This window comes from Phaenicophaeus curvirostris, chromosome 24 (assembly GCF_032191515.1).
Source record: "Phaenicophaeus curvirostris isolate KB17595 chromosome 24, BPBGC_Pcur_1.0, whole genome shotgun sequence".
Classification (NCBI taxonomy): Eukaryota; Metazoa; Chordata; class Aves; order Cuculiformes; family Cuculidae; genus Phaenicophaeus; species Phaenicophaeus curvirostris.
In genome coordinates this window covers 1,347,309-1,367,392 of record NC_091415.1, presented here as the reverse complement: position 1 = coordinate 1,367,392, position 20,084 = coordinate 1,347,309, and positions in this window count along the sequence as shown.

The window sequence follows — 20,084 nt, the reverse complement described above, 5'->3', positions numbered from 1 at the left end:
AGCAAGGCAGGAATGAATGCTCAGCTTCCCACACCATCTTTAGGATGCTGAAGGAAGCGCACAGACAAATGAGAAATGGTGTGTCTGGAAGAAGAAAGCTCCTACACCAAGCAGGACAGAGCATCCGTGCTCCTTCCTCGCTCGCCAAACACTATCCTTTCTCCAGAAGTTTTTGGACAAAGACTTAACACACATTCCTGGTGGGAGAGGCAAACTAGGCACCATGCAAGGAGACAGGCAGTTCTGTCCAGTTGCAGCAAAACCAGGATACCTGATGTAGATTATAAACTATTTGGGACAAAAACTTCTTTGTGTTATACTCTCTATGAACACAGCCTGACATGGCCCTAATTTTCAGGGTAACCTACTCATTACTTGTACAAGTGCAGTAAAACACGAGCATAAATATGTCCAGTTTCCAGCCATCCCTTCTTTTGAAATGGAAACATTGCCTTTTTCAGCTGAATTCACTGTAGAAGGAGGGAGAAGAGAAAAAACTTAAATAAACAGAAAGATGAATCATCCAAAGAAAACCAGCAGTGCTTCTGTGCCTGCTGGAAGCAGTACACCTTCCAAACCAGCACTGCTCTTTCCCTGCCACAGAAGAGCACAGCCTTTATAAACAGCCCCTTTAAAATCCTGGAGAAGGAAACTACGAGGAGCTTCACATTCGTCTAAGATGGATAGTGTCTAACACAGGATTTCTTTCACTCCAGCTGGGCTTCTGCAGGAAGAGACAATGCCAAGCCATCAGCTCTCACATCAGTCTCAGCCACAGGCTTCCCAAAACCTCCACAGTTGTTCACTTATCTCATGCCCAAAGCCACGCTTTATGGCAGCAGCACTGTCAGCGATAGGTGCAATATAAATGGGCTTCTATGCATGACTTGTTGTCGCTTTAAGTGTGTCTTAATTACACAGTGTAGTTCTGGGACCAAATTCCCTGGCTTTCAGATAGTTACATGCAGCCGAGTGACACAACAGAGACAACGCTCTCCACGGAGACACAGCCTGTTCTGGCCACACCAGGAAAAGATTTTCCGGTAATGGAAATAGTCTGAAAGAAGAAACAAAATATGCACGCACACAAAGATGTTGGCTTTTTTCGTTTAATCTGACTTGGAATATGTTGAATTGATTCATTGTTTGCTGAGGAATCTGAGCAGAATTAATGATTCGTGCCAGCAGGAAGAGGCACTGTTTTGCAAATGCAGTGGCCAGCCATTCTCCAAGCTCTGTAATCTAATTTAGCTTGGGGAGTTAATGATTTTAATGATTTGTTGTGATCTCAAAACAACTGTTAGGAGATAAATCTACATCATTAAACCTATTATGGTGGTTTGCTTCATTTAGCAAATGGTGTTTTTTCCTTCAGAAGACGCCCACATTTTAAACAAGCGGAGAGGTCAGCTGCGGATGGTACAGAACCATTTATTCCCAGCTCTCTTGGAGGTCGAAATGAAAGGTGTCCTTGGGAAAAAGAAAATAATCCTTCACAAATGTTATTGACTATTTTATAAGCAGAAAGCTTTGCTTGTGCTGTGACGTATGGCATTGTGTTACAAAGCAGACAAGTTTTGTGGAAATAGCCACCGAGTTGATGGTTCAGGTTCACTTGGTTTTAGATCCAGTTGCTTCTCAAGGAATCTCACGGGGCTGTCGAGCTCCAGGAGCTGAGCTCACTGCTGCTGGCTTTGGGTTTAAGGCAGCTGGAGAGCAATAGCAAGAGAAAGATGTCAACATCGAGAAGAGTTTTAGCAGTTCTTAACTGTGGATGGGGTGTTTCATGTCTGATTTTGGAAAGACGGGTGCACATCCCAAAGCACAGCAGGCAATGAACCATCCTCTTGCAGGACATCTCTGTGGAGAAAGCAAAGGGCTGCTAACTAAATCCACGTCCTCCGGCTGTCATGCCAGCACCTCCCTTCTGCCCTGCACCTCTCAGCTACCTAAAGGAGGTTGTAGCAAGGTGGGTGCTGGTCTCTCCTTCCAAGTGACAGGCGATAGGACAAGAGAAAATGGCTTCAAGTTGCACCAGAGGACGCTCAGATTAGACATCAGGACAAATTTCTTCATCAAAAATGTTCTCTGGCACTGGCAGAGGCTGCCCAGGGAGGAGGTTGAGTCACCAACCCTGAAGGCGTTTAAAAGACAGGTAGATAAGGTGCTCAGAGATGTGGTTTAGTAGTGGACAGGTATGATTGGACTCAGTGATCTCAAAGGTCTTTTCCAACCAAACAATTCTATAATTCTCCTGATCAAGACACCACCAAGGAATAGTTTATGTAGGACTGACACAAGTTTTAGCCTACAAAACTGCCTTTAATCCTCTTGAGGCTGGCTAGTCACGCTGTCATTCTCTCACAAACACAGTGCCTAATCCTTCTGTGCGCACCATCAAACAATAACGAATGCCTGACACCACGGACATGAAAGAGCTGACTTGCGTCATCTGTCACATTCCTCACATAAGCAGGGACAAAGTTTATGATGAAGCAAGGGCAAAGAGACGAAGCTCTGCGAAGTCGTTCCAGCCGCACAAGGAAGATGGAGAGAGCGCGTTCACAAAGTCAGCAGCAGGCGCCCAGCCACGGCCGGGTCCTGGCACATTAAGATGCTGATGCAGCTCCACTAAAGGGATGGATTTCAACTACGCTTTCATTGTGTTCTCCCATCACAAGCTTCCTCCAATCTATTCTATTAAAAAGCCTTTTATGCTGACTGGAGGTGAAGAGGATGTAAGGAAGAGCAGAGGAGGAGATTTGTTTTCTTACTTTTGGTGTCAGTTATTTACACAGCACAGAGTAAACAATCAGCTTCTTTTCCCTGCAAATTTGAGAGTCTATTATGATTTGACTGCGTTTGCCTAAGCTAAATATTTTATCAATTTAAAATATGGCATAAAATTTAAAAAAAAACAACCAAACAATCCTGCAAACAGCAATGAGTATTTTCTTGCCCAGCTCCTTTTTTAATCCCTGGGCACGGAGGAATACTCAGTTCCTCGGATGTCATTCAGAAATCACTACCATGACTCCACGCTTCCAGCCTGCCGCAAAGCAAACACGAGAGGGAGAGAAACGTGGTTGTTGTGGTGTGGAATTAAGCACCATGGGTCTGAGCTCTGTCCTTGGAGCCCTCTAATCCCCTGTGCTGCATGGAGAGCACAGACTTGTCACCTTAATAACCCAAAGCAAATAAAAGCCAAAGAAAACTCCTTTCAGTTGTGTTTATTCTGGGGAAGTTTCTTTCTTCAGCTCTGAATATAGGGAATACATTGTATTACCCACCGTGACATCTCAAAATGCAGCAATTGAACAGAACTGGAAAGGAAAGTCCTGCTCTGCCCTTCCACATCGCTTTCATCCCTGAAGATTCCTTTCTCTTATCAAAAGGAAAAGGCAAGAGAGTCTGCAGCCAAGCACACACACTTTAAGTACTGTTCCTAAAGCTATGAGGTGTTGGAGATGCTCTCCACCTGGACACCAGCTGACACCATCCCACATCACCCTAACTCTGCATTGGGTCTAAATTAGTTCCTAATTTATACTTGTTAGTCAACCATATAACCCAAATCACCAAATACACATTATTAATTACTGAATCGAGTCATGGAATTTTTTACTAAGTTGTTTGTAGAGGCAGCAATAATAAAGGATCCAAAGGAAGAACATAGTTCCCACCCCTAGATACACCTCCTACCACTGCACAAATTCTGAGAGCATCATCTCAAAGGGTCCAGTTCCAGCACTGGCACAAGTGCTGCACCCAGAGCACAAACTAGTTTGCAAGTCAGGAGAACTCTGTGTCAGGTATTTTAAGAGGAAAAGCTGAAAGTCCATAACAAATAAGGATCTGGGCATTTATATTCTGCATTGAAAACAGGGAAAAAACAAATAACCCTTTCAAGGAAACAGAACTTTTCAAACTTAGGTGGGAAAAATATAGGTATATTAGGGGTTTTTTTCCTAATTAGAAACTTAGATGGAAGCTCGAGGTCATTTTGTTGTGTTTAAACCTGTTCAGCCTTTACTCAGCAGTGAGTCATTAAAGCTCACTCTTTGTAAGCATTTTGGTATAGAAAACATCTGGTATTATAGTCTAAGTCAATATATGTAAACGATACAAATACAGTTGAATATGCGATGGCTTCATGACGATTGTGTCTGCCCAGGAGAACCACAGCTCAAGCTGCAATGCTTTCTTTTGTGGGGTTACTCATACCATTTGACTTCTCCCTATGCGAAGCGAGACACCCCGTTCATCATTCTGACCACTATTCCTGTGCCAACTGTTGCAGCTCTGCCTGCCTGAGCTGTGATATTCAGAAACTGCCCTCCAGGTAGAACAAATGTTGGTTTATTTGCTGGGCGGAAATTCGTTAAATAAATCATAGATTCGTAGTGGCATAGGAAATTAGCAATAAGCTGTGCCTGGAAGGTTAGACATATTGTACTTCAAAATAAGCAGGAGGCCACTTTGCAATTCAAAAGAGATATATTGGGAGATGGGAAGACACATCTGTTAATCATTTTTTCCCAATACCCGAAAGGTTGTTAGCTGGAGTCCCAGCAGAGCCCTGTCCTGACGCCGAGTCCCTCTTTTAAATGAGCTTCAATGACTTCTCTGCCCGGTGAGAGCTGCCAGAAGAAAAGCTTGGGAGCTTTCTCTCTGGAAGCTCTGATGTCCTTGGCTGCGCGGCCACGTGCCGGGAGCACTGGTGCGGCTTTCCATACTGGTACGAGCCCCATATTATTATTGCATTACGCTTGCTATTTTGAAACACCACGGGGCGTTATTAGTCTGGAAGGGCTGACATTTGAGCAGGGGCTACGGCCTGGGGTGCTCTTTATCTGACAGCTACGTATGAGTTCCCCTTAGAAAGGAGCGCACACAAAGCCTGGTTCTGAGAGCTGCCTTCAAAGTGACATCTGATGAATTTAAATAACGGGTTTTAGCGCTGTTAACACTTCCAAACATTTTTACATTTATTATAACCTTTACAAAGCCTTTGTTCCTCTCCCTGATCATTTATAACCCCTATCTACCTGGAAATACTTCAAGCAAGCATTTGGAAAAGGCACAGAAAGCCTATACATCTTTCCGCTGTGTCCTGAATCGTTGGCACCATCAAATGTTCTCTCTCAACAAGAAATACAAGATATGAAGCGTTTCCCGAACAGGTTATGGGTCAGGCAATGGATTTGCTTTTTCTTGCCTACAAGAACCAATGAAATCAGAATAACTTCAGCTTCTCAATTTATATTTTATGGAACAAAAACGTTCAACGTCTTATATAGGAAAAAATCATTTTTGAGTTTTTAAAATTCAAAAATTTTAGACAATTACGGATATTTTCCACAGAATTTCCCATTGTGCCCAAAACCAAATTATTTTTTCACCATAAATACATGTCTACACTAAAAAATTTCCACCTACAGGTCAAAACTGTCGATAGCAGCTGTGGAGTAAAGGCCTTCAGAGTCAGCTTTTTTCACCTTTAAACCACCCAGAGAAGAGAAAAATCAGTGAAAGAAAGGCCATCGAAAGTTCAGATAAAGCAGAAGCAATGCTCGCTGCTGCAGGGCAGTTTAAACTGAACTACAATGTAGTTTAGATAAACAAGGATTAATTATCTTTCCGTTAAGTCTGCGAGGCAACTGATAGCACATATAATTAAATTAGTCTGCAATTATTATCTTCCAAGGAAAATAAAGGTAGGATTTTTTTTTCATATCTTGTGAAATAGTTTCATGTTCAGAATATTTTGTTTTACTGTATTAGCTTGTGTAAACTGCAGCAGTGCATGTTTCCCTTTTCTTTTATTTGCCCATTGGGTTGTTTACTTATTGGAATTGAAGTCAGAAGTGGTTTGCTCTCACAAGCAGTACTGAATTTCTAATAAATATGTAAATAATATATCTCTGAGCTGTTGCCTTTGGCATTTGTTCATACATTATCCGCGGCAGGAATTACTCTGCTGTGAACACACACTTGTTTTAGTTGGAAGAAACATCCGTGCTCTAAACAGAGCCCCAGAACAGCTTTACCCTGCCCGGCATCGCGGGCGCGTTGCCTCACTTTGCTGTCAGTCGCGCACAGAAGGTACCACTTAAAATATAACAGGAGAGAAGAGAAACGGGAGGACAGCAGAGGTCAAAGTCAAGCAGCACGCCGCTGGCAGCACACGCGATGTACCTGTGCAGAGAGGGTCAGCACAGGGCCTCGCATCACTCGTGTCCTTGAGAAATCCTCATTCCTCCAGCAAGCAGGGAAACCTGACAATCTTGAAATGAAGTGATGTTGCCAGAGGGTGAAAAGGAATTTAAGCGAGCCCTGCATGGAGTTTTATCTGGTGTCTGCATGCTGTGCCCCTTGCAAAACCTTCAGCTGCACCCACCAGGGGTCCAAAGCACCTTGCAAAACCTTTGGCTGCACCCACCAGGGGCTCCAAAGCCACTAAAACCTTCAGCTGCACCCACCAGGGGCTCCAAAGCCCCTTGCAAAACCTTCAGTTGCATCCATCGGGGCTCCAAAACTTTGCTGCCCAGCAGGAGCAGGAGCAGTCATGGGCACGGGTAGTGGGGAGGGCACAGAGAGAGGGAGAGGGGACACGACGGAGCAGCGAGTAGGAAAATCGGCAGTAGGGTCTGGGGTAAAGAAGTTGATCCATCAAGGCATGGAGTGACCTGAAGGATAAATGAGATGCCTGGAGATTAAAACCACGCCGTGCAGAAATCATTCCCACAGAAAAGAAGGGAGAGTATCCCTCATAATGCAGAAGGGACCAGACTCCTCACGGCACCTTCGCTTCAGGCATTTACTTTGGACGTTGATGCAAGAAGCAAAGCCTCTAAGCACGGCCTGTCCTGCCCAGGGGACTCCAGTCAGCTCCTGCCTTGGAGGCTCCTTTCTATTTCCAATCAGGTCCAAGGAGAAAAAAAAAGTCTCCTCTGGCTGCTGGCACTGGGCCGAGAGCTCTGCGGGGCGAGGCAGGAGAGGGGAAGGCTGCGGGGACTGTCACTGCCGTGCACGTCCTTGCGCGAGACGGGACCTCCAGGGAGCTGCTCGCGTTCCAGCTCAACCCCGGTAACCGGAGCCCGAGCGCAAACCGCCGGCAGTGAAATTGGCCTGTGCTGAACTGCACTTTTGCCAAATTCCTTTCCATTTTTTCTATTTTTATTCTTTTCTGCTCGCTGCCTTCACATCTCAAAACGAAAAGCCAAGAAGGGCGGGCTCTGGCCTTCCCAAGAGATGGAGATCAACCCGTCCTCAGAAAGCTCCTGCTCCGGCCGTGCCCACGGCTGGTTTCTCTTTACCACATCAGAGGGGCCATAAATCAGTTCCTTTCTGCCTTGGCTTTCCAGCGTGGAGAAATCCCTTTGTGCTAACGGGGGAGCCTCAGCAAGGTGCACAGATCTCAAGCCATAAATCGATCCTTAATTGCTTTCCTGGGCTGAGGCTTAAACAGAGGATGGAGAACAGAAAATGTTATTTATTTGGGGCAGGCCAGAAGGTTATGAAAGTTTCCTGCATTTAACCAATGAGATAATGAATCTTTTGGCTCGCAAGGCGCGGCAGACCCACAGGTACTTAGGCCAGAATGTAATTCCATCCATATAAGCGCTTTCACATCCAACGGTAGAAGAATGTTTTGTGCTTCTGGTGCTTTATCAACAAAATGCCCTCCTGTACCTACTTGGCCTTTGGAGATTATTTTCTCAGGGAAGCTGTCATCATGCAGCTGATTAATTACTCTAATAATCATAATTTTTTTCCTAATAAAAAACTCTCTCCCCATTCATTAACTACATTGCAGGTAGGTGACAGTGGTAATTATTCTCGGGAAGTACTTCTGAATTATCTTTTCTAATCCAGCCCGTGCTGACATTTTTGAGAGAAAAAAACAACATTTTGTTTCTTTCAGGAGCGAGGTGACATTTGAATATGCAAACAGTGTCAAAGCGTGCCCTCCGGATGTTTTCCTGAACTATGATTTATGAGGTTTGGCTATTATATTTGCTATCATAGACCTAGAAAGGTCATTAGACAAAGAGGCTCTCTCTGCAGGGGTCCCTTGCCATCGTTATCTTCTGATATTTTAATTTTTCTCTTGAACGTCAAGCAGGAGATGTGCCGTGAGCCCTTCCATATGCCTCTGCTATTTATTATTTATTTATTCGTGAGTGTAAACAGTCCTGTGCAATGCTCTAGGCGCAGAAATCCACACAGAGATCCATGCAGGGCCTCACGAGTCAAACAGTCACCATCCAGGCTCCCAGGTGTGCAACACGTTTCGTCTCAAGGCTCTGCAGCTTTTGGCTTCGAGGATGGGAATTGCCACCTCGGAGCCAGCCTTCCAACCTCACCCTGCACACAGTCGGAGAGCAAACCCAGCTCCCCCATATCCTCTCAGACTCCCAGCCAAGATCAGACCACCGTCTCCAACTCTTCACATTTATAATTAGGGACAGATTTTTCAAACTCTCTCGAGTGCTGAAGCTTTCAGAATTTTGTACTTCTCCAAATCACTGCTTAAGGAGATGACCCCAAGCACGCGCAGAATGGCATCCTCCACAGAGGTGCCAGCAGGCGTCGTGGTGCACTGGTCAGTGAAAACGGCTCAGAAATCTCATTCACAGCCCACCGAAACCCACAGCAGCCGTGAGCTCCCTCCGTGGGGTCCTGGAGCAGGACCCTGTGGGCAGCCGGCGCTGCACCCAACCCCAGCAGCATCCACACGCAGCAGCCAGGCCAGCGCGGATGCACGGAGCAGTTCCCTGTCAGCGACGGGGACACGATCTGACCCGTAATTAGTAAAGCTGGGTAAATAGTACAACAGCTGCTCTGTAAATATTAGTCTGCATGTTTAAATTAACTTTTCATTACCCCTGCCTTCTCCTCTTTTGTTCTTCATTCCCTCTAAGTGGTTATTCAGATTGGGTTTGCTTGTGCAAACATTGCCAGAAAGGCTGTTTAAGCCTCAGGTAGAAATATTAAGAGAAAAAGGGAAATGTTCATGCCCAGTTGAGAAGTCAGTCAGAAACAACATTGTATTCCATGGGATCATAACAAAACGAGATAGGAAGGGCCCTCTGGGGATTACCTGGCCCGGCCACCCTCTGGAAGACACGGACTTCAAAGTTCAGTCAGCTCTGTCCAACTACAATGTATAAAATCTTAGTGAAATAGAAGCAGCCAGCCTTCGGTGAAGACAAACAGCAGCCAAAATGGTCAAAACAGAGAATTTTGGCCACGGAGATAACTTCCCCTATTCTGCTTTTATGGCTGTTTGCTGCTGCTGCCTCTCTCACACGGACTCCTTGTGTCTGCCTGTCTTCCAACACCTCGTTCCTCGCTTAAATCTTGTGTTACTATCCAACATGCTCGGCAAAGTCTAACAATACAACGTTGTTTTCATTCTAACCAGAGAGCTGACACGCTGAAGGATGCGGTGGGTATGGGTCACTATAAACAAAATGCTGTTTTGCAATTTATGTCTCAGCTGGTGCAGCGTTGGAGGCACTTTTGCTTCAGCAGAGCTACCCGAATCTAATGTTAAGTGCCTAAAGACACAACAGCACCACTCCTGTGTTTATTAAAGCTACGAGTTTCAAGCTAGCCTACGGAAAATGAGAATAAATTGATATCTTTATGTTAAAGCTGGAAGCCAGCCTAGGATCTCATAATTCCTCTGGTGCGCTTTGAACAACACTCCTGACATCCCCACTGCACAGCCTCACTGTATCACACCGGCACAGACTTCACCTAAGGCTTGGTTCTGCTCAGCGTGTGCAAGGAATTGCACCTACTCAATAGTGTCAGTGGAGGAAAAGACAAGGAAGGATCATAAAAAATCTGGGGATCCTATGATTCTATGGGCAGGGATACCTCCCACTGGATCAGGGGCTCCAAGCCCCATCCAACCTCGTCTTGAATCCCTCCAGGGATGGGGCAGCCCCTAGGGAGACCTTAGAGAAGCTTCCAGTAAGCAAAGGGGCTCCAGGAAAACTGGGGTTGGATGTTTTAGCAAGGCCTATTGTGACAGGACAAGGAGTAATGGCTTTAGGTGAAGGAAGGGGAGATTTAGACTGGACATAAGGAAGACATTTTTTTATGCTGCAGGTGATGAAATGCTGACACAGGTTGCCCTGGGAGGTAGTGGAGATCCCATCCCTGGAAACATCAAACCACCCACATCCAATTAAAGATGTCCCTGCTTATTCAGTGGGGTTGGACTTGGATGACCTGCAACCGTCCCTTCCAACCCAAACCATTCTCTGATTCTATGAACAGAGAAGGATCATTTAGGGTTATCCTGGCCTTACTGCTGCCTTTGCGAGGGATGCTTTCCCATCAGGGGAGCATTCCAACTCCCCACACAATTTTCAAACACTTATTAGTTGCATCTGTTGGAACTGAAATTCGAAAGCCTAAAATACCTTTTCTCTGTTTGTTTTTTTGCTCTCCTACATCCCACAGTCCCCCCGTGCACACAGTGAAGCTCACAGATAACAGATACGGTTTGAACTGTTTGCACAGTGAGAAGCCCAAGTGCTTCCAGAGACGCCGATCTGTGCGGGGCTGTATTTCTTAATACAACAAGAGTGTGTCAGGATTGCAAATCCAAGGCATATGCAGCCCCGTCGTGTCACCGCCACAATTTCAGCTCTCACTCAGTGCAGGCCTAAGGGCAAATTCAGAAGTTGAGAACTCATTTGAACTTGGGAAGCATTTCTGCATCTGGAGAATTGAGCCGAGACACCCGCTAACAGACAGGCGCTACAGAGCAGCCTGACCTCCTTAGCAGCTCATTTTGCACTGCTGGGGTAATGGAGGATGGCTGGTGTCCTCCTGACAGCCTGAGCATGAATTCTCAGTATTAGTTTTGCAATTTGAATATATTTTGTCAGTATTTGACTTCATCGCTCTGACTTCCCGCCTGCAATCTCATTTTGCCAGTTCTACCTGGTCCCCCTGCTTAATTGAGATCATTACTGTGTGCTTTCCTAATTGAGGCTGGTGCCCAGCCCCTGGCTCAGGTTTCTGAACATCATTTGTTATCAGATATGCCTCCTTTGCCATCAGTGCCAAACAGGACTGTTCGGCCATAGTGCCTGGGAAAGCTGATGTGTCCTCAAGCAGACTTTGGTTATCCATAAACTAAAAGACCCATTTGGAAGCATCTATCAGATTCCTGAACAAAGGACAGAACCACTTTATGTAGCGGCTATATGCCTATGTAGATCCAGAACGGACACAGTCTCTCTTTAGGAGGGGAAGAATATAGCTTGATTCAATCTTTTCTCACCTATTAACAAGAAAGAATTAGCTTTCTTTGTATATTAATAAACCTAGAAGAGTTTACTAAACACGTGTATGTGCAGGAAATGTTGTTTATACCCGTAGCATCCTCATCTTGCTGAGAGTCAGACGGCAGATGCGCAGGCTCGGACCGAGAGCAAACATGGCAATTAACGCACAGCACTTTCAAGGAATGCTTGTACGTGGTTATTTGCTCAAAATCGCACAGGTCAGATCCATGACCATCATTCGGGAACACCTGAATATCAAATTCAAAGAATTAGCTGAACAGAACAGTGGATGTGACTGGGTTGAGGGCAGTCGCTCATCTTCCTCAACCCTTCTAGGCACCTTTTCTTTCCAACCAATCTTTCTTTTCCAGTGGATCAGTAACCTCTAACAAAAGATCTGTCCTTTTTAATCATGCTCTTCCCTCCTCATTCCATCCTCTCAACGTACGCAACCATGTCGCATTTGCTGATCCCATCGTAAAAGCCCCAGGGCTTCAGAAAAGTCTTTTTCAGCATGATTATATACATCTCTTCAACCTTTCCTGCCCCTTTCCTTTTTACTGCCACTCACCATTACAGAGCTCCAGTGCACTGCAAATTGAATGCGACAACTATGTTCTACATGTGTTTATATACAGAGAAAAAAAATAACATCAGTAAAATGCATGTATCTATAGATCCATGGGGTTTTTAAATGGTAATGAAGAATTCCGTTGTTTGCATGTTTCTTCCTGTAACAGATTACGTTGTTTAGGGTGATCACAACGGGTGACTACCTCAGATCACAGAAGGCTCCAGATATTTGCTATGACAGATTATTTTCTACAAGAGCCAGAAATCAGCTAACCTGCAAAGCTTTCTGTCTGCAAACTGTTTGATGCCTAAATATGGTGATTGTTCAGTCCGAATGTTCAGGCAGGTAACGCTCCACACAGCAAAATCTCCTGGCTGAAAGAAGTCTTTCTTTTCCTTTCTTTAACCCATTTATTCTTCTTAGTTTTCTCCTGAGTTCAGGACACACTTTACCCACTTCGCTTTCTTTTTTTTTGCTACAATCTCTGGCTCCGCTAAAGCCAACAAGAACTTTCCCACTGAGGGCACAAGAACCATTTTTTTCACTATATTCAGGCCAAAACCAAGTAAATCCCATTTGATGGAAATAAAATATACATCAAGTGCACCACAGGTTTGAATTCCAATTTTGATAGAAAGGTGGTACCCTCTGTGTGAGCAAGTACATCTAAACCCACCTAACTGTTGTTTCCTAAGTACTGTTCTTACATTCTGAAAGCCATGCTCAGAATGTTATTTATGCTCACACCTCAGCAAATGGAGCAGATCAATAACAGAATAATTAAATACAGTAGTATATATGATAGATGACATAATAAGCATATAATAATCAGTTCTGTAATAAGCAGTAAAATATTGCAAGCTATATCAAAATGTCAGCAGTAAAATGAGAATTGCATGCAAAGGCAATAGAAATCCAGATGTTTTTTCAGCTCTCTCTCTCTGTTGATTCATCCCAAAGTCCTTTGTAACCTTGAACTGGCTCTCTAAGATTTTGTTTGCCTTATTTAGCAAAGAAAATGAAAAAGCCTTGAGAAGCACTGCTCTTGTCCCTGCTAAGCTATCCTGACGTAGGAGACAAGGTCTGTGATTAGCAGAATGACCCACTGCACTGAGATGCAGGAACACCAGCGTGAGGGAGCTCAGGGCCACACTCCTTCAAGATCCATGCCCTTCATGCCCTCCTGTTCCTTGATACACTGCCTGCAGACAATGCCTCTCACATCAGATAACTCTAAATAAGTACATTTGGTGCAGCCCTGGGTGTTTTGCACAGGGCGATGGCTGTTTGCCTGGGTGTACAGTGGCTATTTTTGCCTCATCTTAGCTGCAAAAATATTGGGGGTTGAAACCTCCTTATGGGGCATATGGATGGAGAAATAAACCATCCATCACACTAGCATGCTCGACATAAGTCACAGCTGCCCCATCCCTGGAGGGGTTCAAAGCCAGGTTGGATGGGGCTTGGAGCCCCTGATCCAGTGGGAGGTGTCCCTGCCTATGGCAGGGGGTGGGACTGGATGGGCTTTGAGGTCCCTTCCAACCCAAACCACTCCATGATTCCATGACATTTATGTTAGATCACGGTTAGGGATACAACAGGGGCTGATGGCACCATTCTGGCCTCCCAACAGTGACCTCCCGATGCAACGCTTATCAGTTGATTTTATGTTGAAGACAAGACAGCTGGTGTTCACCTGCTGACTTTGCAAAATACACGTTCAGGTACCAGCTAAGTCTGAGCAGAGGGAAGAGGAGAGGCACACAGTAAGTGCCCTGCCACGCGGTGGGCCAGGGGAGACGTGTCTGAGCTCAGCTGGGTGAAGCCCCAGGCAGGGCTGGTGGACAGAAATCAGTGCCTTACGAACTCACTAATGCAACCTGACACTATGATCTCCCTGTTTGCAGCACCCAAGCACTCAGAAGAGGAGAAAAGCAAATTGCCTGAATCCTCCCGGATGCCTGGCACATCAGAAGGAGCATGGCCTGGCGAGGCAGATGGACTCACAGTATCAGGAAGAGTAAAATTCCCTTCTGGTACAGAAATATGTTAATCCTGTCCGGTTTACACCAATAACTTGCTCCCTGGTGCCTGGACCTATCCATCTGCTCCATTTTACCACCTCACGGAAGAGAGTATACGTAATGCAAAATGCAGCCCCTGAGCACTCGCTATCACCAAGCAGCCCGACTCAGCCCATGCCTGAGAATACCCAACAGCCACACGCGTATCTAGTATTAAGGTCTCTGGGAAATGACCAGCGTGGGAGGAGAGAAAGCAAAAATGCAGATTCTCTCCTGTCAGGTTTCCCAAAAACCCCTCTGCTTCCCACTGTGGCAAGAACACCTTGTTATCCTCCTGGCCCGCTCCTTTCCACGAGCAAGCGCTCTCCCGCGCTGACAGATGGAGAACACTGGCACAGAAGACAACCATGTCTGTGCATTAATTATGGCAAGGGCAGGATTCCCAGATGAGAGCGTTACAGCATCTATCTACATGAAGTTTACTAGCCCACGGCTAGAAAGATTTGCTATCCGTAACCCTATTTGGGACTAGATTAACTCTTCCTCTCCCTTTCCACTGTAAGCTCTATAACCAGGTCCTATGAAGTTTATGAGACAATGACAATTACCATAGCATCTTTATATTCTGCTTTGGTTCATGATTTATTTCCTTGTTTCCTGCCCTTAAATTATTGATTTCCATGTCTCCATTACATTTTCTAAGCCATTTGTTAGGCTTCCCAGAGAAGCATCAGAGCACGGACACACACCTGGGCTAGTGACAGAGCTCCATAAAGCAACAGGAGTTTGCAATCTTAAAAGCAAGGAGAAAGCAGCAGGACTATAGGACAAGCCAGGTAAGACTGGCAGAAAGTCCAAAATCAAAGGTGGAGTCAGACAAGCAGCAGCCAAATCCTCAGCTGGCTGATCCCCAGACAACACCCGGCAGCCCCCAGGGCTCACACTGCTGTGAAGGGTTAACACAGCCCTACAGAATATGGAGAGGCAAGAGAACACAGCTCACTGGCTGCATTTCGTGCACAAACCAACAGGAAAACACTTCCATTATCATCAGACAGCAGGCACCAGAAGGCTCCAGTTCTTCCCTGCTTTGGCTGAGTTGCACTGAAGGAGACTGTGCCAGACGCAAGCTGCCCGTGCTGGGAGGATACATTTTAGGGCACTGCTGGGCAGCTGGATTTGGTCCCCAACTAAAATCACAGCAGTTTCGAACATAGCTTAAAACCCACACAAAGCCCAAACAGCACTGAGAGTAAATAGAGCAAGAAGTATGTCTGCGTACATTAGGAAGAGTTTCACCTCCCTGCTGAAGAGGAGGAGGATGATACACAGCCACTGGACTATTGAACACCCCATTTGGTTCTGTGTCATGATCTGATGGTTACACAAAGGTCAGGATGGAAGATCAGCTACAGGCTGCTACCAGTTGCCTCTCAGGGTTATGTTCCAGCCCGCAAATTACTTCTCTCTACTGCAAGGTCTGACCACATCTTGCTCTGAAATCTTTTTTTTTTTTAACCTGCCACAGCAATACCTGCTCCACATCACGGTGCTCCTGTCCAACGCTTGATCTCCCTTCTTTGGGCTGGCTCTGAGTCAGAGCATTCCTCCATCATCACATGCTGTGAGTCAGGCTGAAGCGAGGACAGGTGGGTGCACAAGAGCAGAAACACAAAGCAGGACCCCCAGAAGCTTATTTCTTCCTAGTTTCTTCCTTATTTCTTCATATCAGGTGGACAGGGCACCTCCCAAAGCACAGGCTGGGAGTTTGGTAAGAGAAGGATGATTGGGAGGGCAACGCCAGGCCATGAACTGCACACAGGGCAGCAAAGACCAGTAGGTGATTTGCTGAAATTTGAGACAGGAGAAACTCACAGCCTCCCTTGATAAATGTGCATTTCTCTCCCTAATAGAAGGTTATTGTAAGAAGTCAAATAAAAATGTATTTGTGTTTAACAATTAAATGTAATTGGCAAGTGCTAATGTCTCTGTGATCGCAAAACTGGGGGAAAAAGCAGAGGAAGAAACTAGTTTGAAGGGATTTTATCTAATTTCATTTTAATTAGATCCTTTTTCTAACTGAGTTTCTAATTTTTCAATTAGCAATTAGCAGCTGCAACTCATTCTGAGCATCACGAGGTGCCAGAGACACTAATTACACCACAGGAGTAGGAGGCTGAAAATGAGAAATAAAATTATCCATGAATGTTATTAGAAGAAAGGAATGATTACATTCTGTAATAATATACTGATGTGAGCCTAATTAGATTGAAGGATTGGGGGGAAAATCGGAGATTTGAAAATGGATTGTAGTTGGAAGCCTATAGGTCACCTTTTTGTCATTAATAATGACTAGTTGTATCGCTCGGGGTAAAGCCAGTTTGGGAGCGATAGTGTGTCTCTATCAGTCACCCAACGAAGGTCTCAGTAACGCAGAGAGGTGTGGTAGTGCCAGTAAGAGAGGATGGGACATTGCTGGAGGTCTCCAGTCTGTAGAGGGTCTACAGGAAAGCTGGGGAGGGGCTCTCGATCAGGGAGTGCAGGGACAGGATGAGGGGGAGTACTGTGCAGCTGAAGGAGGGGAGATTGAGATGAGATCTTAGGGAGATCTCATCCCATCCCTGGAGGGGTTCAAGGCCAGGTTGGATGGGGCTTGGAGCCCCTGAGCTAGTAGGACGTGTCCCTGCCCATGGCAGGGGTGGGACTGGATGGGCTTTGAGGTCCCTTGCAACCCAAACCATTCTATGATCTACACGATCATAACACAGTCTCCCAACCTCCTTCTGTCTTTACTTTGCCATTCATAAACCAGCAAGGAAAACTTATACACCTCTTTTTGACAACGTTCTGAGACCCACAGCTGAAAGGAAACCCAAAGGTTCACTTATTTTCATATTTTACAAGCCACAGCGGGTCCCCATTTGCTTGCTGGGAAACCTCTACCCAGGCCCTGAACTTCACCCAAAGAAAAGCAGAAAGCAGTCTCCAAGGAAGCAAGCTATTTACTCAAACCAACAACATACCACAGGGGACCGAGCACAAACCTATAAAGAGCTCCTTGTTAGCAAAGAGGGAAGGCTGCACTGAGTCCATTTATTTCCACTTTTAAAACACACCACTTTTTCTTTGTGAATCAATAATCTTTACACTTTTTTTACTAATGGGAGTGACCCCTCTCCTGCTCCAGTGTGCGCAACTCACATTTTGGAGTCACTTCTAGAGACCCCAGTAATAAATGATTACAGCCAAATGGGGTTCTCAATAAAATTTATGAGCTCCTATTCATCCCACTCCCCTATTTGTCTTTATATATCTCATAGCATTTGCCACTAATTATATTCCTCTTTATAATCTGTGCTCCCCAGTTAAGGGATGTAATTGATAGCTTCTGAAAATCATTAATTCCAAAATGGACCCGAAGTGTTTTGTCATGCTGTTTCACACACACACATACACATATATTACTGCTTTTCCTCCCAGCATCCCCAGTCCTGGCACCAGGACTCTTCACAGCTCACAGAAGATCCAATAATGGTGTTATAATAAAAGAGAGGAAGAAGAATAGTGAATTAAACTCATGTTCTTTCCCATTAGTTGGTAGTAAACCACTGCTGAAGGATACACACTTAGAAGAGGCACGCGCGTGCTATGAGGAACCAGCCCAAGGTGCTGTAAACCAGCCCTGTACCTTCTTTTTAGTCTCATCACTAACTCTTTGTGATGACTCCCTGCCAGGGTGAAAGATTAGTGTAGAGTGATGACAGAGGTTGCGGGGAGAAAGGAAAAAAAACCCCTCATTTAAAATTCAGTTCTTGTAGCATATGGTCCTCTTGAGCTGGAAATTGTCTTTGCAAGCAGCTCTGCTTTGTTGTTGTGCGACACCAGTGTTTGGTGATTTAGGGGCAGCGGGGTGCAGCCTTGAATAAATAAACCAGACATTTATTGCAGGGGAAAGGAGGGAGAGAGGCAGCAAAGGTAAATAAGGTATATCTGAAATAGTCACAGGGTTCAATTCTGCTGAACAATCTGGAGCTACTCTGTCTAGAGAGAGAGGCAGCGAGACAACCACGTGTCTGCATCACTGGCACCAGCGCCCAGCGCTCCTCCTCACCCCAACCCACTCTGGGCTGCACAGACCTGCCACCAAATCTGCAACATTCAAGTCATTTTAATACTTCCAAACCCAATCTTATCATTCCCTCTCCTTATCTCCCCGCACCGTTGCTCCACGCAGTTTTACTGCAAAGCTCTCAAAGGCCAGGGCAAGAGAGGGCAGTGCTGGAGGCGACGCATGGTGGTGACAAGCAGCTTCTCTGCTGCTGAATGGGATGAACCCGCAGTTTTACTTTCTTTCCACAGTGAAGTTTTGCTGTAAACCACGAGCCTGCTGTCAACAGGTTTCACAGCTGTGCTACCCACAGTGATTTCCATAAGAACCTGCCCAGTGAAAACCAACCACTCAGCCAGCCTCAACCAGAGCAGGGGTGGCTGCCCCATCCCTGGAGGGGTTCAAGGCCAGGCTGGATGGGGCTTGGAGCCCCTGATCCAGTGGGAGGTGTCCCTGCCCATGGCAGGGGTGGAACTGGATGGGCGTTGAGGTCTTTTATGAGCCAAACCACTCCATGACTCTATGTGTGCCAAATAAAGCTTGGGAGTTAATATTTTATTCAGGGGAGCATCACAAGGCTTAGCGCTTACAGAGTCAGGCCAGGAGAATTTTTTTAAACAAAATCATCATTTCACACAATTCAAATGGCCTCCACAGATGCAGGAAGCTGCGCTTGCCACACAAATGAGACGTGTAAATAAACAGATGCTTGCCTGGTGCAGTGCTTCGCAGAATAAACAAACACATTTTCAGAAATGCCTTTCAGAAGTCAATATTGCTGCCAACTCAGATCCAGCCCATGGAAGCCACCACGGTGCTCCCATTGAGTGGACACCCCAGACACACAGAGCCCCCCAGCTCCATGCTCAGCGCAGGAGGTCAGCAGCTCTCCATTCACCTCCAACCATCACCTCTGGACCTCTCTGCATTTCCTGTACTCTAAAGCTTATAAAGAACCACACATTTTCTACAAATATTTCTACCATCTTGTATGATGCCAAACCAGAGAGAAAAATATGGCCCATCACAAGAAATAGAAGTATAATGTTCCAATTTCCCACCATTTGACAGCAATCAAGTCGAGACAAATAGCTTTCCTCCGTGACTAAATCATTTAGCGACCAAGGTATTCTGTCTCCTTCTCATTAGTAAAAAAAGAATATTCCAATAATCTCATTATCCCAATGTGAATAACAGAAAAAATACAGCAAGACTAATGGCTCCTGCAGCACTCGCGCTCGGCGAGATCGCTCGGGCAGGGGTTTATGGCCACAGTGCACAGCACAGCCGCCTCGTCTCCCCTCCCGGCGCGGTCCTGCTGCTCAGGCTTTGTTTCAAAGGAGACTTAGGCTTTATCCGCACACTGAGGACTTTTATGTACTATTTTTAACTAACTTCCATAGAAAAAGAATATGCCATGGAGTGTTAAACTTTATGGAAATTCTCCTGGAGAATAACATCATTTCACGGTGCATTACTCTACAATGACCTGGTACTTGAACAATTAATTTTTAAGGTATAGCCTTTTCCTTCCTGCGCTGTATTTAGCTTTCTCCTAAACCATCAACAATGCCAGCATTCCTTTTCTTTCTCTTTATGATCCGAGGAGACAGTTAAAACCTCACAGCATGTGCTGCAGCTTCACGATCCATCATGCAGAATATTCTGTTTGAAAACAGAGTGAAGAAGGGGAACCAAAATGCTCCAGGATTTACCTTAATTATCTCTACCTCATGAATCTCCTGCCATTTCCCAGCCTACCTTATTTTCTGCTGAAAGTCTTCCAGAGTTTCCCAGGATGCACTGAAGCCAATCTTTTTATCACAGAGTGGTAACGCGCTGCAAATACTCACTTCTAGGTCTGGCAAACCCTATCAAAACACTCCCACTGATGCTGGTTGACCACCAAGGGCAATCAGTGCTGTGTCAGCCCTCTAGAAAAACATGAATAGAGGAAAATCTTAAGCTGAAAGAGGGGAGATTGAGATGAGATCTTAGGGAGAAATGTTTTGCTGTGAGGATGGGGAGGCCCTGGCCCAGATTGCCCAGAGCAGTGGTGGCTG